The sequence below is a fragment of the Bison bison genome, unplaced genomic scaffold (assembly GCF_000754665.1).
Source record: "Bison bison bison isolate TAMUID 2011002044 unplaced genomic scaffold, Bison_UMD1.0 scf7180017859304, whole genome shotgun sequence".
NCBI classification, from domain to species: Eukaryota; Metazoa; Chordata; class Mammalia; order Artiodactyla; family Bovidae; genus Bison; species Bison bison.
In genome coordinates, this window is record NW_011489876.1 from 315979 (window position 1) to 326859 (window position 10881).

At 41.3% G+C, this 10881-nt stretch overlaps 1 protein-coding gene across 1 annotated transcript in view; it reads right to left on the minus strand.

Annotated features, from left to right (window-relative positions):
* The window catches only part of MEX3B (mex-3 RNA binding family member B), a 62040-nt gene that overhangs the window by 8379 nt on the left and 42780 nt on the right, over positions 1–10881 (minus strand). The gene's annotated exons all lie outside the window — the stretch shown is intronic.

Below are 10881 nucleotides of genomic sequence, written 5' to 3' on the forward strand. Positions count from 1 at the left end.
CCAGCGTTTCTCATGATGTACTCTGCATATAAGTTAAATAAGCAGGGTGACAATATACAGCCTTGACGTACTCCTTTTCGTATTTGGAACCAATCTGTTGTTCCATGTCCAGTTCTACCTGTTGCTTCCTGACCCGCATACAGGTTTCTCAAGAGGCAGGTCAGGTGATCTGGTATTCCCATCTCTTGAAGAATTTTCCACAGTTTGTCGTGATCCACACAGTCAAAGGCTTTGGCATAGTCCATAAAGCATAAATAGATGTTTTTCTAGAACTCTCTTACTTTTTTGATGATCCAGTGGATGTTGGCAATTTGATCTCTGGTTCCTCTGCCTTCTCTAAAACCAGCTTGAACATCAGGAAGTTCATAGTTCATGTATTGCTGAAGCCTGGCTTGGAGAATTTTGAGTATTACTTTGCTAGCATGTGAGATGAGTACAATTGTGTAGTAGTTTGTGCATTCTTAAGCATTGACTTTCTTTGGGATTGGAATGAAAACTGACCTTTTCCAGTCCCAAGGCCACTGCTGAGTTTTCCAAATTTGCTGGCATATTGAGTGCAGCACTTTCACAGCATCATCTTTTAGGATTTGAAATAGCTCAACTGGAATTCCATCACCTCCACAAGCTTTGTTTGTAGTGATGCTTCCTAAGGCCTGCTTAACTTCCCATCCCATGATGTCTGGCTCTAGGTGAGAGATCACACCATCATGATCTTTTTTGGTCATGAAGGTCATGAAGATCTTTTTTGTATAGTTCTTCTGTGTATTCATCAGGGATCCCCTAGTGGCTCAGACGGTAAAGCGTCTGCCCACAATGCAGGAGACCTGGGTTCGATCCCTAGGTTGGGAAGATCCCCTGGAGAAGGAAATGGCAACCCACTCCAGTGCGCTTGCCTAGAAAATTCCATGGATGGAGGAGCCTGGTGGGCTACAGTCCATGGGGTCGCAAAGAGTTGGACACTACTGAGTGACTTAACTTTCCTTCTTTCTGTGTATTCTTGCCATCTCTTCTTAATATCTTCTGCTTCTGTTAGGTCCATACCATTTCTGTCCTATATTAAGCCCATCTTTGCATGAAAGTTTCCCTTGGTATCTCTAATTTTCCTGAAGAGATCTCTAGTCTTCCCATTCTATTGTTTTCCTTTATTTCTTTGCACTGATCACTGAGGAAGGCTTTCTTATCTCTCCTTGCTATTCTTTGGAACTCTGCATTCAAATGGGTATATCTTTCCTTTTCTCCTTTGCTTTTCACTTCTCTTCTTTTCACAGCTATTTGTAAGACCTCCTCAGACAGCCATTTTGCTTTTTTGCATTTCTTTTGCTTGGGGATGGTCTTGATCCCTGCCTTCTATACAATGTCACAAACCTCCATCCATAGTTCATCAGGCACTCTGTCTATCAGATCTAGTACCTTAAATCTATTTCTCACTTCCACTCTGTAATCATAATGGATTTGATTTAGGTCATATCTGAATGGTCTAGCGGTTTTCCCTACTTCTTCAATTTAAGTCTGAATTTGGCAATAAGGAGCCACAGTCAGCTCCCGGTCTTGTTTTTGCTAACCGTATAGAGCTTCTTCATCTTTGATTGCAAAGAACATAATCAATCTGATTTCGGTGTTGGCCATCTGGTGATGTCCATGTATAGAGTCTTCTCTTGTGTTGTTGGAAGAGAGTGTTTGCTATGACCAGTGCATTCTCTTGGCAAAACTCTATTAGTCTTTGCCCTGCTTCATTCCGTATTCCAAGGCCAAATTTGCCTGTTACTCCAGGTGTTTCTTGACTTCCTACTTCTGCATTCCAGTCCCCTATAATGAAAAGGACATCTTTTTTGGGTATTAGATCTAGAAGGTCTTGTATGTCTTCATAGAACCATTCAACTTCAGCTTCTTCAGCATTACTGGTTGGGGCATAGACTTGGATTACCGTGATATTGAGTGGTTTGCCTTGGAAATGAACAGAGATCATTCTGTCATTTTTGAAATTGCAACCAAGTACTGTATTTCAGACTCTTTTGTTGACTATGAGGGCTACTCTATTTTTTCTAAGGGATTCTTGCCCACAGTCTGGGAGGGGTCTTAGCAATTTATTTACAGGATCACAGATCTTAGCAAAATTTTCAAGAGTAAAGTTGTTTTATAAATTCCTTTTCTTAAGGAGTAGCCCTAAAATGATGTAACCTTCTAATCTTAGATACACTATTGCACCTAAGGTCTGGAAGCTAGTAAGTGGTACCTGAGCCTGTGATCTTAATCACCCCTAAGTTCCTTCTCATTTCTGAGACACAGTTCCTCAGCTGGAAGTTGGAAATTTTTCCAGCCTTGCTTCTGTAACAATCACGTGTGTGAGGGGATGTGACAGCATTTTGTTTTTCTGATGTTCCGTGGCTTTTATACCGTTAACATGTATGTAACATATAACACTGGAGAAGGCAATGGCACCCCACTCCAGTACTCTTGCCTGGAAAATCCCGTGGGTGGAGGAGCCTGGTGGGCTGCAATCCATGGGGTTGCGAAGAGTTGGACACAACAGAGAGACTTCACTTTCACTTTTCACTTTCATGCATTGGAGAAGGAAATGGCAACCCACTCCAGCGTTCTTGCCTGGAGAATCCCAGGGACAGGGGAGCCTGGTGGGCTGCCGTCTATGGGGTCGCACAGAGTCGGACATGACTGAAGCAACTTAGCAGCAACATATAACATGTGGAACTCGCACATATATTTTAAGAATATTTTAATAATATAGGAACTGATCTTATGTTGAACAAACGGAAATAGGGAGATAAGGTATGTGTGCGTGTGTGCTACTAAACACTCAATAAGCTTTAGAAAAAGCAAATGAATAGGCTAGAAAGAGACATCAAAGTTTGACAGTGCATATTCTTTAAATGATGGGTCACGATTTTATTTTCATTTTGCTTTTCTGTATGTTTCAGAGTAGGCCTTTATCTTTATTCAATTTGTTTTTTAAAGTAATGCATGCTTAGTTTAAAAATTAAATAGTGCTAAAAGTCTCAATGGGCTTCCCAGGTGGTACTGTGGTAAAGAACCCCCCTGCCATTGCAGGAGACATGAGAGATGTGGGTTTGATCCCTGGGTCCAAAAGATCCTCTGGAGGAGGGCATGGCAACCCACTCCAGGAAAAGACAACCAGCATAGTGAAAAGTCTCAAAATCATGTTGTAAGAGAAATAATGGAGGCAATTATGACTCTTTGAACAAGAGGAGCTTGGGGCTAACAATATTTATTCCTCAGAGTTGAGAGTGACAGATTAAAGTAATAAAATAGGGACTTCACTGGTGGTCCAGTGGTTAAGACTGTGCTTCCAATGCAGCAGGCACAGGTTCAATCCCTGGTCAGGGATCTAAGATCCCAAGTGCCTCACGGCCAAAAAGCAAACAAACATAAAACAGAAACAGTATTGTAGCAAATTCAATAAAGACTTTAAAAATGGTCCACATCAAAAAATCTAAATAATAATTGAAAAAAAAGATAAAGTGCCTCACAGTCATAAGTCAATCCTAAAGGAAGTCAATCCTGAATATTCATTGGAAGGATTGATGCTGAAGCTGAAGCTCCAATCCTTTGGTCACCTGATGTGAAGCACCAACTCATTGGTAAAGAACCCCAATGCTGGGAAAGATTGAGGGCAGGTGAAGAAAGGGGCAACAGAGGATGAGTCAGAGGTTGGATAGCACCACTGACTCAATGGACATGAGTTTGAGCAAACTGCAGGAGATAGTGAAGGACAGGAAAGCCTGGTGTGCTGCATCCATGGGGCTAAAAATATTCAGACGTGACTTATCAACTGAACAACAACAACAGTGTTAAGTGCTCAGTAAATAGAGGTTTAAAAAATCAAAAGTGGGAAGAGACAAGGCAGGGAATGGATGGTTTTAGGATATTTAAAGAACTACTCAATGGGAGGTGAGTTCTGTGAAACTCTGTGGAGCAGAGCAAGGATAGAAGCTACTGGAAGGCATACTGGCAAAGGATAATAATTTGCTTAAGCAGCAGGTGATCAGGGTGGGCCACCCCACAAGGGATGCTCACAGACATGAGGACCACTGAACCAGGAGACATCTACAGAGGGTTCATGGGCTGGCTGGGCAGATAGGTGAATTTAATCAGTGGTAAAAATTTTGAGGTTTTTTTCCTTTTGGTCTATTAACATTGAAGTAGTCACCTAGTCTCTGAGCATCAGTTTTCTCATTTGTAAAATAGAAATATTAGTCCTTATGTAGGCAGGTAACAAATGTGAGATAGTCCTTCTTGCCAGTGGGATGTAGGCATGGTCTAAAGTGATAGAATACAGAATGGGGAAAAAGTAGTAAAGGCTTTTTAGTCTTTTTCAAGACTTTCTATGAGCACATTGTCTCTGATCTCATAACTTTTTTTAAAAAGTAAGGAATACTTCTATAACCTAGAGAACTTTTCTGTGTATATTAAACATCACCCCCAAAGTCTGGATGCTATTAATAAAATGCAGCTGGTGATCTGGTGGTAGAGACTTCACCTTCCATTGCAAGGGTTGCAGGTTCAACCCCTGGTTGGGTGGCTAAGATCCCACATATGTCAGGGCCAAAATACCAAGACAAAAAACAGAAGCAATGTTTAACAAATTCAATAAAACTTTAAAAATGGTCCACATTAAAAAAAACTTAAAAAATTAAATACAGCAATGATATTCTCACAAAGAACTCTGAACTATTATCTAGTTTATCCTCATGATAAAAGCATTTTTCCCCATGCGTTTGAGTTCAAACAATAAAAATTATGTTGAGGCTATTGAAATTTTAGCTAATAATAGAATCAGTTTTGTCATGTTAATATAATAAATCTTGGGGACGATGGTCCAATGGTTAAGAATTTGCTTTGCAATGCAGGGGATGCAGGTTTGGCTAACATACTAGTCAAGGAACTAAGATCCCACAAGCTGTGGGCATGCCATAACTAAGACCTGAAGCAGCCAAATAAATATGTTTTAAAAAATAAGACAAATCTTCTGCAATTTTATTAAAATCCTACCATCAGTAAAATGTATAGGCAGCCATATCAAGAAGATTCACTGACCCTGACAACCAAAGAAATACTAGTGAAAGAATGCTTTGGAGTAAGCACAATCGGTAGTAAACCTAACCAAAGAATTAAAACAGAGGTCATAAAGTAAATCTCAGGGGTAAAAAAAGAAATGTGGTCTCTAGCTGGAAGCATTATAAATGAGAAGTATAAAGCAAAACACAATAAAGCATACAAAATCATTGTGTGCTTAGTTGCATCCAACTCTTTGCAACCCCATGGACTGTAGCTTCCCAGGCTCTTCTGTCCATGAGGATTCTCCAGGCAAGAATACTGGAGTGGGTTGCCGCGCCCTCCTCCAAGGGATCTTCTCAACCCCGGGATCGAACGCAGGTCTCCCACATTGCAGGTAGGTTCTTTACCATCTGAGCCACCAGGGAAGTCCAAGAATACTGTAGTGGGTAGCCTCGCCCTTCTCCAGGGTGTCTTCCCAACCCAGGAATAAAACTGGGGTCTCCTGCATTGCAGGCAGATTCTTTACCAGTTGAGCTACCAGGGAAGCCCATACAAAAGCATTAAACAACCAAAGAAAGCAAATGCCAACAAGTTGGTAATAACAAATATGAGGAGAATAGATTCCTTCTTGAAGAGAGTTTGATTCTCAGGTTTAATTTTACCTTGTAAAGGTCCAGGTCTTGGTCTCTGGGGCTGGACTGCTTGGGTTTGAGAGCTTCCAGTCCTGCTAGTTACGTCTCCTCTTCCTGGGCTCAGTTTCCTTATATGTAAAATAGAAGTGGTTACAGCACCTGTCTCCCTGGGCTGATGTGAATGAAGTGTGAGGAGTGATGCTTGCCAAGGCACAGGGTGATGCTCGCATAACTGATAAGGAAAACTGTGAAATAAAAAGAGCAGCACGTGCACTCTCGTGTGTAACTAAGTTATGCAGCTGTAAAAAATTAAAACTGCATACATCAGCATCAGATGAGAGCTAGATCATTACAATAGACATAAACATTCAAAAACAAACATAAACTGTAAAAGTATTTATTATATGACAAGGGTAGACATGAAAACGAGTGGGGGGAAAGATAGTCCAAAAACGATGGTGAGATATAGCTGGCTGTCTAGAAGCACTACATTGTGTTGATTTTCTTTTTAACCTCATTGCATACAATGGAATAAATTCGAGGTGGGTTGAGGAATTAAGTTTGAAAAATGAAATCATGAACGAACTGAAAGGAAATCACTGTTTCTGTGATTTTTAAGTTGGAAAAGGGCTTTCTGAGCATGATCCTAATGGTGGAAATCATTTAGGGAAAGGCTTATGTAAAGAAACTACGTAATGCCGGACAAAATAATGTACAGCAGGGCTTTCTCAAATGTGAGGTACCAGCAAGGACCTTGGGATAAGGACACACAGATAACTCTATTTTGTTTTAATCATCGTATATTTATTTTAATTGAATTATAAGATCTTAGTATACCAAACCTTAGAATTTACTGATATCAAGGCAAGGAAGAAGCTAAAGTTGATATGTATGCTTAAAAGGAAGTCAATTTGGACAAAATATTAGATGAATAATATTAGAGTTTGTTCTCAGCTATAGTAACAAGTACATAATGAAAATGTTTACTATTTACCATAGATAAGACATGGAAGCAACCTAAATGCCCGTCAACAGCTGAATGGATAAAGACGATGTGGTACATATGGAATACTACTCAGTCATACAAAAGAAAGAAATGCCATTTACACCAACATGGATGGACCCAGAGATGGTCATACTGTAAGTGAAGTAACTCAGAAAGAGAAAGACAAATATCATATGATATCATTTAAATGTGGAATCTTAAAAAAATATATACAAATCAACATATTTACAAAACAGGAAATAAATTTATGGTGACCAAAGCGGAAAGGCAGGGGAGGGATAAATTAGGAACTTGGGATTAACAGATACACACTACTATACATAAAATAGGTAAATAAGAAGGAGGTACTATGAGCACAGGGAACTATAGTCAATATTTTATAATAACTTATAATGGAAAGGAATTTGAAAAAGTATAAATATATATGTAACTGAACCACTTTGCTGTACACATGAAACAGTAAATCAAATATATATGTGTATGTGTGTATATATATATATATAAACAAATGTTGTATGTGTGAATGGTGATTAGAGGTGGAACTGGGTTAAAAGGTGTTCTAATTAAGTTAGTTCTCTAAAATTCATTTATAATTAGAATTTTATATTAGGGCTTCCCAGGTGGGGCTAGTGGTAAAGAACCTGAAATGCAGGAGATGTAAGAGATGTGGGTTCGATCCGTGGAGGAAGGGGAGGAGGAGATCCTCTGGAGGAGAGAACGGCAACCCACTCCAGGATTCTTGCCTGGAGAATTCCAATGGGTAGCAGAGCCTGGCGAGTTACAGCCCATGGGGTTTCAAAGAATGAGACACGACTGAGCAACTTTCACTTCACTTTAAACCTATCACCTACTGTACCATGTGGTACAGGGAACTCTGCTCAATGTTATGTGGCAGCCTGGATGAGAGGGGAGTCTAGGGGAGAGTGGGTACATATACATGTGTGACTGAATCCCTTTGCTGTCCACCTGGAACTATCACAACATTGTTAACTGGCTATACTGCAACATAAAATTGAAAAAACTTAAAATTTTAAAAACTGGAAAACTAAAATAATAATTAAAAAAAACTATTTGAGTTATGAGATAAGTACTAGATGGCATCAACATCTGGCACTTGGATGGCATCACCGAATCAACGGACATGAGTTTGAGCAAACTCCAGGAGGCAGTGAAGAACAGGGAAGCCTGGCATGCTACGGTCCATGGGGTCACAAAGAGTCGGACACGACTTCGTGACTGACTGAACGACAATAACTAGTATTATCTCCATTTTCTCTGTGGTTAAAGATCACAAGCAACCCTATCATTGCTGGACGGGATAGTTGTAAAGAATCTTTCCACTTGCTTCTCACTAGCTACTTCTTTTCCTTCTTTTTTTTTTCTTCCCCCTCCCTTCCTTCCTTCCTGTTCTTCCTTCTTGACTCAAATATGTAGAGAGTGCCCTGTGCGCCAGGCACTGCCTGGGTCCTGAGATTCAAGGATAATCAAGATAAATGTTCTCGGGGAGTTTACAGCCTAATGAGGAGACTAGCGTTGATCACACACAAATAAATGGATAATCACAAACGGGGACAAGTATGCTGACAGACAAGCGTGTGCTGATCTGTTGGCTGCCTTTGATTTAAGGTTTCCCACTGAGGTGGGAAGAAATGTAAACCTGTTTTTCTCTTAAATCCAGGAGCCTTACATATTTTCACAAACCTCCCAACTCCCTACATCCACGGCTAGTGTAATGAAACCACGAAGATTCCCCGTGTAGGTTTAGGCAAAGAAGACCTGGAAACTTATGATTTTTAAAGGGCTTTGTGTTGAGGAGGAGAATCCTAGAAGGAAAAGCCACCTGTGCCTTTAACATTGTCAGGTTGGCTTTCTGATCGCCCGTTGATCTTAGATCTTTGCACTAACAGTGTTTCTGGTTTCCGATCTTGGGAAAGGAATGATTATATCTTTACCATACCTAAGTGGCATTTAGGCAAATGTCCCCTAAGAGGCAGAAGCCACTGGTCTTCCCCTCTCCTCCTCCTCTGCCCCATACTGAACAGTCTGCTTTTCGTTTATTTAGTATATACATACAAGACACAATACACACACACACACACACACACACACACACACAATTTTCCTGTACCTTTTTCAGCTTTGGCGCAGGTGCCCCAGGCTTGGGGCGGGGGTGCGCCCATGGGAACTGGCTCCCCCTGGGATGGGTTTCCTATCCTCACTATCATGTCCTCTGCTGCCAGACAGTCTCCAGAGGGCTGACCTGGCTACTGTGAATGAGCCCTTCCCCGCCCAGGATGCCTGGGCTCCCATCATCCTCTCTATCCTGCCTGTGGTGCCTGCCTGCCAGGACTCTCTGCTAAGTCACCTACTAACTGCATAGAAGGAGTAAGTTGTTTTGGATAGTTTTGTTTTAGTGTTTTTTTTTAATTTTTATTTATTTTTTGCAGGATTTGTAAAAGCATCAAATACCAGAATCAGAGCTGAGACAAGAATAAGAAAATGGCTTGGGAAGGGAGATGATCTTGTCTCCAGAGAATCTTTTATCCTTCGAGCCTGTGACTTTTTAAAAAAGACACCTTATATGTCCCCAAGCAGGGAGTGATGACCAGCTTGATCAAGGCTAAAGGCAGAGAGGATGGAAGCCAAACTCCTAGGGCAGCTTCTTAAGCACTTCAGGACTTAACCCCCAACCCACCACCACCAATCACCACTATTACTATCAATGCTACTACTATTGCTATTACTAATACTATCACTACTGCTCCTGTTATTCCTACTGTAGTACTATTGCTATTACTGCTACTGTTACTACTGCTGCTATTCCTACAGTTACTACTGCTACTACTATTACTTCTCCTGCTTCTCCATCCCCTCTCCTCCTCCTCCCTCTCCTCTCCTCCTCATCAGTATCAGGATTGATCATTTAGCCATTATAAGGAAGCACTTTTTAAGCTTGCAGTTTCGCTGCCAAACCAGATGTGTATAACCAGTGTGATGCTGCCATGCCTCCCTTTCTTATTTGTGAAATGAGGGTGGTCCTAGGACTTACTTTGGAGACTGTTGCTTTAAGTGAGTTGATGGATCTAAAGTGCATCCCACAGCACTCAGCGCATAGGTAGGGCTCAGTCAATGCCAGCTGTTATCATCTCAACATCCATGAAGTTTTTCCATCAACATTGCTCTCCATAACACTGCCTTGAATTCTCCTCTTATAAAAATTATTTTCCTCATGTAATTTTTCAGCATTCTCTTAGGCGCTGTTCAAAGGCCACCTCCCTGATGAAGCTTCTCAGGCCAACGGCAGAATCAAACGTGATTCCTCTCCTTTTCATCTGCCAGCCAAGAGTTTGGGTCTGTCATCAGCACCCCTTTCCTTCAGCCTGATACAGTAAGTCCCTTACAAATGACCCTTTAAGTTGTGAACTTTCAAAGATTCGAACATGCATCTGGTTCCGCAAGGAACCAGAACCTGTGCCATCAGTGTTAGGCCTGAGTGAAACAGCAGCTTGCCCTCCATCTCCTACTGCTGGCAACCCTTCCGCTCCACCATCTCCCACCTCCTCTCCCTCCTCCAGTCAGTGACTCTTCTTGCCTGCTGACTCGATGCCAGCCCCTATGTGCCTGCCATTGTTCTGCACAATTGAACTTCTCAAGGTAGTGTATGTAAGATTAAAATATTTCCTTTGTTTTGTGTTTGCTTATTTTTTATGTATTATTTGTGTGAAGAGTATTATAAAGCTATTACAGTATAGTACCATTTAGCCGATTGTGTTAGTTAGGTACCACAGCTGACTTTGATGGACTCATGAACAAATTGGACTTATGAAGGTGCTCTTGGGACATAGCTCATTCGTATGTAGGAGACTTACTGTATTATTGTTCTTCATGGATCCTCTTACTGCCCCTGCGAGTCTACAGGTTCGTTGGAGAAATCTCTACCCCACTTTTTTCTGTTACCTCAGAAACTACTTAACCTTTGTGTCTCAGTCTCCACTTCAGAAAAATAGGGGTGCAAGTGTGCTAAGTCGCTTCAGTCATGTCCCACTCTGTGTGACCCCATGGTCTGTAGCCCACCCAGCTCCTCTGTCCATGGAATTCTCCAGGCGTGAATACTGGAGTGCGTTACCATTTCCTTCTCCAGGGGATCTTCCTGACCCAGGGATTGAACCTGAGTCTCTTATATAGCCTGCATTGGCAGGTGATTCTTTACCT